Source organism: Labrus bergylta, chromosome 6 (genome assembly GCF_963930695.1).
Source record: "Labrus bergylta chromosome 6, fLabBer1.1, whole genome shotgun sequence".
Taxonomy (NCBI): Eukaryota; Metazoa; Chordata; class Actinopteri; order Labriformes; family Labridae; genus Labrus; species Labrus bergylta.
In genome coordinates, this window is record NC_089200.1 from 31,664,880 (window position 1) to 31,675,793 (window position 10,914).

A 10,914-nucleotide genomic window follows, 5' to 3' on the forward strand; every position below is an offset into this window, starting at 1 on the left:
CCCACACAAGATCATTTATCACACTAAAAAAATGTAGAACAAATATCAACACGTCACCAATTTATTTAGTTTAAGAAAACATTTCTGTGATGATCCGGTTTTGGTTTTTGGAGAAAACTAGATGCAAGAACGTGTTGACTTTGGGCTAACATCAGGACCAAATCCCCCCCTCCTCCTCCCTCTCCTCCTCCCTCTCCCACCTCCCCCTCCTCCCCTCTCCTGCCATTTGAATAGAGAGCCTGCGGAGCGCTCTTTTGTTCAGTAGCGCTCAGCTGCTGGAGAGGTGAACACCACTTTGACTCTCTCCCGCTCCGGCTCCTCTCCGACGTAATTTCTGCCACTGCTCGCAGACGGTCACTCATTCATTCATTGCATGCTAAACGACACCTGGAGCCCTCGCAGTGTCTGCCTCTCTCTCTCTCTCTCTCTCTCTCTCTCTCTCTTTATCCGGCCACCCTGGACTGATTCTTTTTCGGCCGCACTTGCGGGGATATGCGCGCGTCGTTGGATGTTTCGTCGTTCTTTGGCACCGCCAGCTGGCCCGTTTCACAGCGGCTCCTGTGAGGCTGCAGCGTCGCTCTTCACTCCTCAGGACTGGACCTCACTTCTTTCTAAAGGTGAAGGCGAGTTATTCAGCCTCTCTATCCGGCATATGCATGTTAAATATTATAACCAGTCAATCTTTTTTTAACGGCTTTGAGGGGTGTTGAATGAAAATCTAATCCAGCAGGTGCACCCTGCACTGTAGGATGCACGTGTGGAGCTGTCGTTAGAGAATGATTTGACTTTCTTTCCTCCTTCTGGCCTGTTTGCATGATGTCATGAATGTCCACATTGTGATGGATTCATAAAGTGTGAAAGCTGCAGCCTGCTTTTTGTTTGAACCTTTGAGAGGTGAACATCCTGAGGTGCTGCACACTGAAAGGAGTCACTGTAAACTAAACGATGTGTTGAAGAGTGTTAAGATTCTTTACAGGGTGTAAAATGTAACTGCTGTTTTAAATAGACACTGAATTATGCAAGGGCTAATGCCAACCTGTGCATTAACACACACACACACACACACACACACACACACACACACACACACACACACACACACACACACTTCCTCCCTTTGTCTGGTTTCCCTCCACTCTGATTGGCCCTCACCAGTTTCACCTTCGTCTTGTCTCACCTGTATCCAATCGTTACATTCTGTTTCAGGTCGAGTCCACATGTAGGTGGGTATTTTTTTATACTATTTTTTTATTTTTTTTACTAAGGTTTTCCGTGTTAAGAAATAATCCCGTCCACCCACTACTTCAAAAACATCTTTGTCCACATTAAAACATAAAAACATGCGTGATGAACCCGCCAAGTCAACAACGACGTCTTTGGCATGTGGAAATGTCCTCGCCATTCCTCTGCAATGACCATTTTATTTTCAAAGTTGTCAGACCTGGTCTCGTCGAAACCCGTTGACCTTGGAGGCGTGGTCTGTGTGGTCAGAGTGTTGTCTGAAGCAGCAGTGACCTCCGTCGTCCAATCAGGCGTCTCCGCTCGTCCACATAGTGGGAGAGTAACTTTGTGTGTGTGTGTGTGTATGTGTGAGCGTGTAAAAAGTTCAATTAGCATCTTTAGCACCAGCGCTAGTTTGGTTACGTCTGCCATCGCTCTAATCTCATGTAAAGAGACAGCGTCGCACGATGACCTCACAGAAAGGAGGAGAAACCGGTGCACAGCTTGACGTTACAAGAACAGAACTCTGTTTTCATCATCTGCACAGAAACACCTGAAACAGAGTTTCTGAACAGCTTCACCCTGGAAGGAGTTTTACTAAACGAGAGTTCACAGAGACCTGAAACACCGTCTGTGTACGAAAGGTCAAAACAAACATGTGTTCAGAAATACTCGCCTACGATTGGACAAGGAACGAGGCTATAGACGTCATACCAACCTGTGTTGTTGTCTGTGTTTCCGCTCTTTGTTTCCTTTGTCTTCTTCCTCCAGTTGTTTTGGACTTTTTGTCTGGTTTTGTACCCGGCTCTGTCAGAGAAAGTTCTCTTTGTGTTCAGACTTTGTGACACACCTGCTTCCACTTTTCTGTGTGTGTATGCAGCCACTAAAACCTGCAGTGTGGCGTGAGGCTCGGATCCCGGGTAGAAATGAAACTGAAGAAGGTTAGCGTGCTGTCTTGATCCTTTTGATGATCGTTGACCTCTTTCAGAAAACAAACATCATCTCCTCTGCTCTGTCTGAGCGTCCAGGTGAGGCTGCTGGAGAACCAATGAGCTGCAGGGAGGGAGGAAGTGGAAGCAGTGAAGCCGAGCTGTCAGTGTTGTCACAGAGAGAAAGTGGAGACAGTATGTTGGACGGTGCTCACTCTCCCACCAATGGCTCTCTTTGTTATCTGTTGTGGAAGGAGAGTTCACCTCAGCACGGTGATGAGCGTGGAGGTCAGAGCACAGGTACCGCGTTGTGTTCTACAACATGAACCTCTGTGTGTGTGCTCCTATGATGACCTGCTGAGGGTTGAAGGTTGAAAACATGTCTGCTCCTCCTCCGTCTTCTGTTTGTCTTTATTGAAGGAGACATCAGTGAGTCAGACGTCGGGTAAAGACCGCCGCTGACAGTAGGAGCAGAGTCGCTCATGACCTCGTGGGAAATGAAGCAAGGATTCAACCAGGCAGTTTGTGAAACAGTTACTTGCCTGCTTACTGTCAGGCTTTGATTCACACACACACACACACACACACACACACACACACACACACACACACACACACACACACACACACACACACACAAAGTATCTGTACACTGTCGTTTGCCAAATGTTTTTCTCTCTGATCCTCTTCCACATTGATGATCCTGACTGAACTTGACCGCTGCGTTGTCAGAACGAGGCGTAATATTTGAGGCCACGCTGGTATCTGCAGAGAGGCGTGTGTGAGGTGTGTGTGAGAGCTCCTGCTCACCTCTGATCTTACTTCCTGAGTGTTTCAAGCTCCTGTTGCTCTAACAGGATCTGGCTCACATTAAATTGGTCTGTTACTCATTCTGCTTCCTCCTGCCTCTCGCAGCCTCTCATCCATGTTGTAGAAGGTCTCTGTGTTTGTCTCTCATCCACATCAGGCTCACATCAGCACATTCTGGATGAGCAGTATTCCTTCAGAGCAGGGTGCACTGCTTTTTCGTGGGTCTACTCCAACTGAGGACAAAGACAAAGACACCAAGACTAAGAAAGGAACAGAGACTGGGACTGACTTTGGATTGGATGATTTTGGACGGATCAATCTGCTCTTTGCAGGCGTTTGTGTCGTCACACGTTCAGTAATGTTTCTTCTCTGCGAGGCTGAGCTCAGCGTAGTGCAGACACTTGTAGCTGAAGACCTGAATGGGCAGGAATTTCATTTTGCACTTGAATAGTGTCCAAGCGGGTGAACAATAAACTGAGATTTAGCGAACAGAAAACATTAATATTCCTACATTCCTCATAGGCCATGGCACTGCCAGTAAACAGGGTTTTGCATGTTTTTAATAAAGGCTGCACCTTTTGCCCAACAGAGAATCCCTTAGACTGCAGAGCAGATGGAGTGGAGCCGCAGTGTCGCCTTGGCTAATAACTTAATAGTCTGGCATAAGCCATGTTGGACTCGCCGCTGCACCAGGAGCCGAGCGCGAGCAGCTCAGCCTGAGCCAGCGTGACTACAGTGAGAGCAGACAAAGCCCAGGAGGCACAGAGGCAGAAAAAAGGGGCAGTTTGCCACGATCCCCCCCCATGAATATTCATCAAAGACCCCCTCCTCTCCTCCTCAAACACAGCTCTGCACCCCTCTCCCACCAAATGTATTCAAAGAAAGCAGTTTCCATATTAAATACTATGAATAAATGATGACATCTGGTAACAGTTTGTGTCTGCTGAATTAATGACAGGGACACATTGGAGGGTCCTGCAGTGATTGGAGGAGGGGCTGGGGGCTCTGCTGGGTTTCCTCTCTCGTCTCCTGGCCTCTCCTTTGTCTCCCAGGTTGGGTTTAGAGCTTAGACTTGGTTGCGAGTCAGGTGGATCGTCAGTGGATCTGAGTGTGTCTCCATCAGTCACTCTTTAAAAACAGCCTGGAGGAGAAGCAAACACTGCACAGCTGTGAGAGTCTCCATCACGCCCGTGTCTTCCTGTCTCAGTTAATCCTCAGGAAAAAGAAAGGCTCCCTGTGGGCTCTTTATGTGGTTTCAGCACCGGACAGCTCCTGAAGCTCGGCCTGTTGTGTGTGTGTGCCTCGTACATGTTTAACAAACACTGAATGACTGAGAGACACCTCCTCCATGAAGGATACCGAGTATGTTTGAATCACTGTTGAGTTCTCTCTGTCAGACTCTGATGAGCTGCTAAACAGGCAGAGTTTGAGACGACCACAGATGGTCCATGTTTTCCACTTGTGCGCCGCAGCTCCCAGAGGAGACGAGCGTGTTGTCAGGTTGAAGTGTTTGGAGGGTTCCCTCACGATCGGAGAGAAATTAGAGCCAAAGCTTAGGGGGAACAAGACATATTTAAGTAAAAGAAGAGAGCTGCAAGCTATTTCATGCATGCTGACTTCCTGTTTGATGGAGTGTTTTAGCTTATATCAAATGGTGTCACGAGCGATATGTGTTTTTCTTTCTGTTATTCAGATAAACACTGACGGCTGTCAAGCTTTTATTGGGGAAGCCTTTGACTCCCAAAACGTTTGTTTACAGTTTATTTAGTAAATCAGTTCTTTCTTTGATTCTGAGAAACAGATTATCTGATCCTCCTCTCCGGTCTCTGAAGCCAAAGACTCGATCATGATTTTTTTATTGATGTGGTAAAGTGTCTTTTTGTGTTTTTGTTTTTGTACCATGCTGCTTTGTGCATTTTATAGAACATGACGCAGGCTGACACAAAAACTACAAGACAACAACAAGCTGACAGAGTCGCCCCTCTTCAGACTGCAGAAGCTGCTCCGTAGCTTAGCTCAGCCGTCGTCATGTCTTTGTACGTTCATACTGATTCTGTAACGGCGTAATAATGGCGTCCCAGCCACGGCACAGCAGGAGCTCCACACACACACATACAGTCAGACACACACACACAGCGCTGTTCTCCCCCGCTGGATCAGCTGATCCCGTCTCTCCTCTGTAACGCCTCTGTTACCACCTCTGAAGACGGGACGGGACGGGGTCACTTCGCCCCCCCATTACGCCGCCATGACATTCAGATTGAAGGAGAACATCACAGGGTGTAAATATGGAGGCTTGCAACGGCGGTCTGAAGAGGGCTACCGATTTGGACAAGGAGACAACACCGATACCCTGCTGGCAGGAGCAGCTGGTGGACTATGGGATTTGTAGTCCATGTGGGTTTAGCCATGTGTCAGGAGTCTTCTCCTTCAGAGGGTTTCCCAGTGACTACTTACCAGGGGAGCATGAGACTAAATATTGATATGGCCATCTTTTGTCTTCCTTACTGGTGTAATCCATACGTTGACCCCATATATATATAGATGTTTGAATTTAAAAATGTGCTGTTCAAAACAGATTTCCCTGCCTATTTGATCCGTGTCAATACTTCATGACTCCCCGCAGTGGCGCTTAGGACATGAATGAGGATAACGTGGGTGGAATTTAATTGGCCGAAGATGAAGTTGGCAGTGGAATTAGAGCAGAAGAAGAAGACAGCTGGCTGAAGTCGAACAGTTCAGAGATCTGTCTCCACTTTGAAATCCAGAAGAAGCTGCTGCAGCTCTGAAGGCTGTGAGGAGAGCTGCACTCACCTGCAGAGGGACTACATCACTGCCTACTGCATGAGTGGGTGTCCGCGTGTGTGTCTGTGTGTGTGTGTGTTTGTGTGTGTGTGTGATTAATTGTAAAATATACAAATAGAATCAAAATTGTTTGACAGAATCGGGATCTCATTACTCGGACAAATAATTGTGAAAGAATGGTGCAGCCTGTGTGAGTGTGTGTGTGTGAACGTGAGTGAACTTATGGCGTCTCTAACCTGTGCTGATTAGACTCAGATGTCTCTCTGCTGTTTCTTTGATCTCGTCTGTATCGCCTCGGGTGCTGAATGAAACATTTCAACTATTAAATTGATTTTAATGTGGACTTCGTATTTTTTTTGGTGGTAATAAGATTATAAATTCTGTGTGTGTGTGTGTGTGTGTGTGTCTGTCTGTCTGTCTGTGTGTCTGTCTGTGTGTCTGTCTGTGTGTGTGTGTGTGTGTGTGTCTCTGTCTGTCTGTCTGTCTGTCTGTCTGTCTGTCTGTCTGTGTGTCTGTCTGTCTGTCTGTGTGTGTGTGTGTCTCTGTCTGTCTGTCTGTCTGTCTGTCTGTCCGTCTGTCTGTCTGTCACTGTGTCTCACTCTTCTGTATTCATCAATCCAGCCGTTACATGAAAGTCCCATCAGCTTAGCAGAGAGCAGCAGAGGAAACAGAACAGCTTCTTATTGAAGATACAGTCGTAGTAAAACTCCCTCTGCTCATTTCTTTGCTTTTCTTTCATGTACTCCGGGATGTGATGTGGCTCGTTACGTTTGGCTGCATCCTCGCTTGCTGCATTTGTCACGCACAGAAGAACACACATGCCAACTCCTAACACATACAACTGTATGATCATACGCAGGAAACTACTTCCTTTTGCAGCTCGCAGGGCTGAACACCTGAGGCTGAGCCCCCTCATCGCTGGGCTGAGTACATTTGAATAAATGAACCAGACTTTGGGGTCAAGCGCACTCTGATCTGGGCCCGGGTCCTTAATGTGAAACCATCCTTACTGTGACCTCCAAGAGCTACCCTACCCCGTCCCGCACTGAGGAGGCATTCTCTAGCAACCATTATCTGTCTCATTAAACTTTCCTGATAGAACTGAAAGCCGTCTGGAGCTGTGGAGTGGATGTGTAAGCGCTGCTCTCAGTGGGTATTTGTCTGTGTGTGAGGATCCTCTCCCGTGTTCTCGCTCTTTTGTCTTGCTGTTGGAGCGCGAGACGAGCACCTGAGAATTGAACGATCTCCAAATAGCGAGCGTGCGTGCTCTGCTGTCGGTGCTTGAAAGAAATTCTCCCAGCACGCTGATTTAAAAAAACTCTCCTTGACTTCGACCTCCTCCTACCTTAACTTGTGTGAGTGCACACACGCGTTCACTCTCTGCTGAGGCGAGAGAGAGAGATCTGGATTTAAAGGGTCTAGGGGTGCTTAATGTTAGTGAATCTTCACTCAAGTGTGCTCTAAGAATGTGAGTGTAGTCATAGAGCTATACGATGATGGTTCATTCATCCCTCCTCCGTCCTGCATCGTATCAGGGTCACTATTTAACCAAGAGGCCGAAACACCACTCGTGCTTCTTGATTGCTCTTTTATTTTCAATCATGAATTCAAACCAGACATTGACACAACCGGGGCTCTGCAGGCCTCCTGTGGTGCCTCCTTCTTCTTCTTCTTACAGTTTGAAGACGTTAAAATGTTAGCTCCGGGGCGCTGGTGGTGCAGTGGTTCGAGCGCGCGCCCCATATATGGAGGCTGTGGCCCTCCAGGCGGGCGGCCCAGGCTCAAATCCAGCCTGTGGCTCCTTTCCCGCATGTCATTCCCTACTCTCTCTCTCCCTGATTTCTGACTCTATCCACTGTCCTATCTCTCCAATAAAGGTACAAAATGCCCAAAAATAAATCTTGGAAAAAAAAAAAAAAATGTTAGCTCTTAAGTAGAAGTCTTTGTTAAAGAAAGGAGGGGAAATTAAGTGAATATAAAACCTTGTTTGTTTTATTTTTTAACATTTCTCATCGTGGCAGTTTGGCTGAAATACAAAAGGTGAAAGGAGAGAGAATTTAAAGCGTGACTTTCACTCTTACAGGGCGTAAGAACGGATCACATGGTACATTTAGGGGTGGAGCCAAGGGGTGTCCCAGACATCTGATTGGCCTTCCCAGTGCCCCCCCCCAAAAAAAAATCCTGAACTGTTTGTCTTGTTAGAGGCTTCAGGGACTTCATAGCGGAGATAGAAAGGGTTAAAAAATCAGTCGTGTGAATGTTTGTGTTCCTAAATGTTATCACAATTAATATGTTCGTAACATTTTCCCTTTTTTTTGGCTTGGTGCCAACTCGCATTTAAGGCGCCCCCTGGAGTTTGGGTGGTGTAATTGCAGATTTAAATTTATCGCCCAGGCTTCCTAACACTCCCGGTCCGGCCCCCCCTGTAGAAGTCAGTGTCCTGGTCCGGTCCCCCCGTAGAAGTCAGTGTCCCGGTCCGGCCCCCCCAGTCCAAATAAAGTCTGGCTCCGCCCCTGAGTATATTCTGCATAATTTTGAAAAACACAAACAAACTGCTTCTTTCATTATAGAACAATCTCCTTCACTTTAAGTAAACAAACCCCTCCTCCTCCCTCCTCTTCCAATCCTCTTTTTGCTCTTTAGCGCCGGTCTTCTTTGACGCCTGGTAAACCGTGTGTTCCATTGTTACAGTCATGATGTTCGTGCTGGACCAGGTCACATTGGGACGCCGGTACTCTGATATTTGAATGAGTCGTTGCGTCCTCACTTGAGTGTTTGTTTGGTGTCTAATCTCTATATGAAGTATCACAGGGGAAAGGCGTGAACATCAGGCGGTTTAAAAACAGAAATGGGGGTTAATTAAAATGAATGGCGACCTCTGTGTCACGGTGTGCGTTGTGTTTGTTGTGGGAGCAGGAGGTCCCTGCAGAGTGACTGAAGGAGGCTGCTCTCACATTCATAATCAGCGGGATGATTCATGTTGCTGCTACTGCCTCGATGCATTCTCGTTGAGGTTTGTATTTTGTTGATTTCAGAGTTCATGTTTTTTTTTATTGTGTCTCATTCTTCCATCGTGTTGCTCCTTTCTCTTCGTGTTCATTTTAATTGTATTAGTTTTTTGTTTTATTTTGTAGTTCTAGTTCCTGTGTATCATGTCTAGTGTTACTTCCTCCCTTCCAGTGTGTGTGCATGTGGTGTCGGACACGTCGGAAAAACAAGTTTCTGAGTTGGAAAATAAAACATGAACAAAAACTAGGACTGGACTCAAGAAAGAACGAGGTCCCCGACTTGCCATCTTGACTTCATATTTGTCATCAACATGGCAGGCAAAAGATGTTTAAATAATGTTAAGATACTTTTGATTTCAAGTGTTGTTCCGACTTCAGTGTGTTCAGTTCAGAAAGTCATCAGTGTGGACGCTACGAAGAAGAAGAAGAAGTTGAAGAAGTAGAAGTGTGAATGTTACGAGTTATATTTCACCTTAACGATGATGTGCAATACATGAATTAATGAAAAGTATCTTAACATTAACTAAACATCTTCTACATCTTTTGATGACAGACAGGACGTCAAGTCATCAAGTTGGGCGCCTCGTTCTTTTCAGAGAAGATGTCCCGACTTGAGCAGATTTTCATGTGCATTTACCAACTCGGAGTCTCGCTTTCCTGACAACACACAAATGCACCTTTAGTCTTTGGCTGTTTTTTCAAATAGTTACTGTTGTCACAGTACAGACAGCAGTCTGTAGTCTGACCTCCAGTCGGTGGTTACTCTGCAGTACACTGGCTTCTGGTCTTAGAATGAGGAAATAAACAACAGCCCAGCTGACGTCAAACACGGTTGAGCTGACAAGAGATTTTCATGATTCAGAGAATCAACAAAGATAACTGGAGGTTTCTCTGTGTGGTTTGGTCTGACTGTGATTATTTCCTCTGTTACGATGGACGCTGCTGTCCGTCATGTCGACCCCTGACCTGACGCTTTGCACTGTGGGAAACAGAAGGACTCTGATGCAGACTGTAGATTCTTACAGAATCAGGGTATTTTTAACAGTAGGAGGTTTAGAGAACAGCCTCAGAGATTATTTCCTTCTGTGTCAGGTCATACATCTACCTATGTCTATGTTGAGGCACTGGTAGTGTAGTGGTTAGTGCACGCATTCCGTGTACATAGTCTAGTCCTCCAAGCGGGTGGCCCGGGGTTCCAATCCGACCTGTGACTCATTTCCTGCATGTCATTCCCCACGCTCTCTCTCTCTCCCCCTGATTTCCAACTCTATCCACTGTCCAATCTCTCCAATGAAGGCATAAAAAGACGGTGTTGGTCGTCCTCTTTGTTTTTTGAACACACACAACGGCCTGTTGTTAGTTCTTAAACACTTCACCTTTGCACCTGATGGCAGAACAGCAAGATAGAAACATTTCAGTGAAAACAACAGCTTGTTGAACAGAGCTGACTGGACTATGAGTCAGACTTAATGTAACCCTCTCTATGACCTCTGTGTGTTCATGTGCTTTATACTGATGATCCATCAAGAATAAAACTTCATATCTGCTTTAAGCTCTGCTATGCTGAAATCCTCCTCAGTCGGCTCAAAGTTTAAATAATTAGAAGTCCTGTTTCTCTGCTGCAGGGTGAAATATCATAAATCCTGTCTGCCTGCTGGCTCACGCTGCGCTCCGCTGTAAAGACGATTAATTAGCTTCCAATAAATCAGAAGTAAAAACTCAATGACTTTCTTACTCCACTCTCAGGCTGGAGCACCTTCATTCACTCCATGCTCATGCTTTGACTAAATCTCTGAACGCTTTCATGCAAACATTTTAAATCTACAAATTACAAATACGAGGTACCAGAGGACAGAGAATATGAGGAACCAGAGGACAGAAAATATGAGGAATAGGAGGAACCAGAGGACAGAGAATACGAGGAACCGGAGGACAGACGATATGAGGAACCAGAGGACAGAGAATAGGAGGTACCAGAGGAAACTAGGAACCAGAGGACAGAGAATATGAGGAACCAGAGGACAGAGAATGTGAGGTACCAGAGGACAGAGAATATGAGGTACCAGAGGAAACAAGGAACCAGAGGACAGAGAATATGAGGTACCAGAGGAAACAAGGAACCAGAGGACAGAGAATATGAG

At 46.2% G+C, this 10,914-nt stretch overlaps 1 protein-coding gene across 2 annotated transcripts in view; it reads left to right on the forward strand.

Moving 5' to 3' along the window:
• The first annotated feature begins 249 nt into the window (after positions 1-249).
• LOC109997906 (neurocan core protein) overlaps positions 250-10,914 on the forward strand; it is a 109,929-nt gene continuing 99,264 nt past the window's right edge. For both annotated transcript variants that reach the window (XM_020652567.2, XM_065956208.1), the window contains exon 1: positions 250-617. The gene's annotated coding sequence lies outside the window, so the exon portion shown is untranslated. The remainder of the gene's footprint in view (positions 618-10,914) is intronic.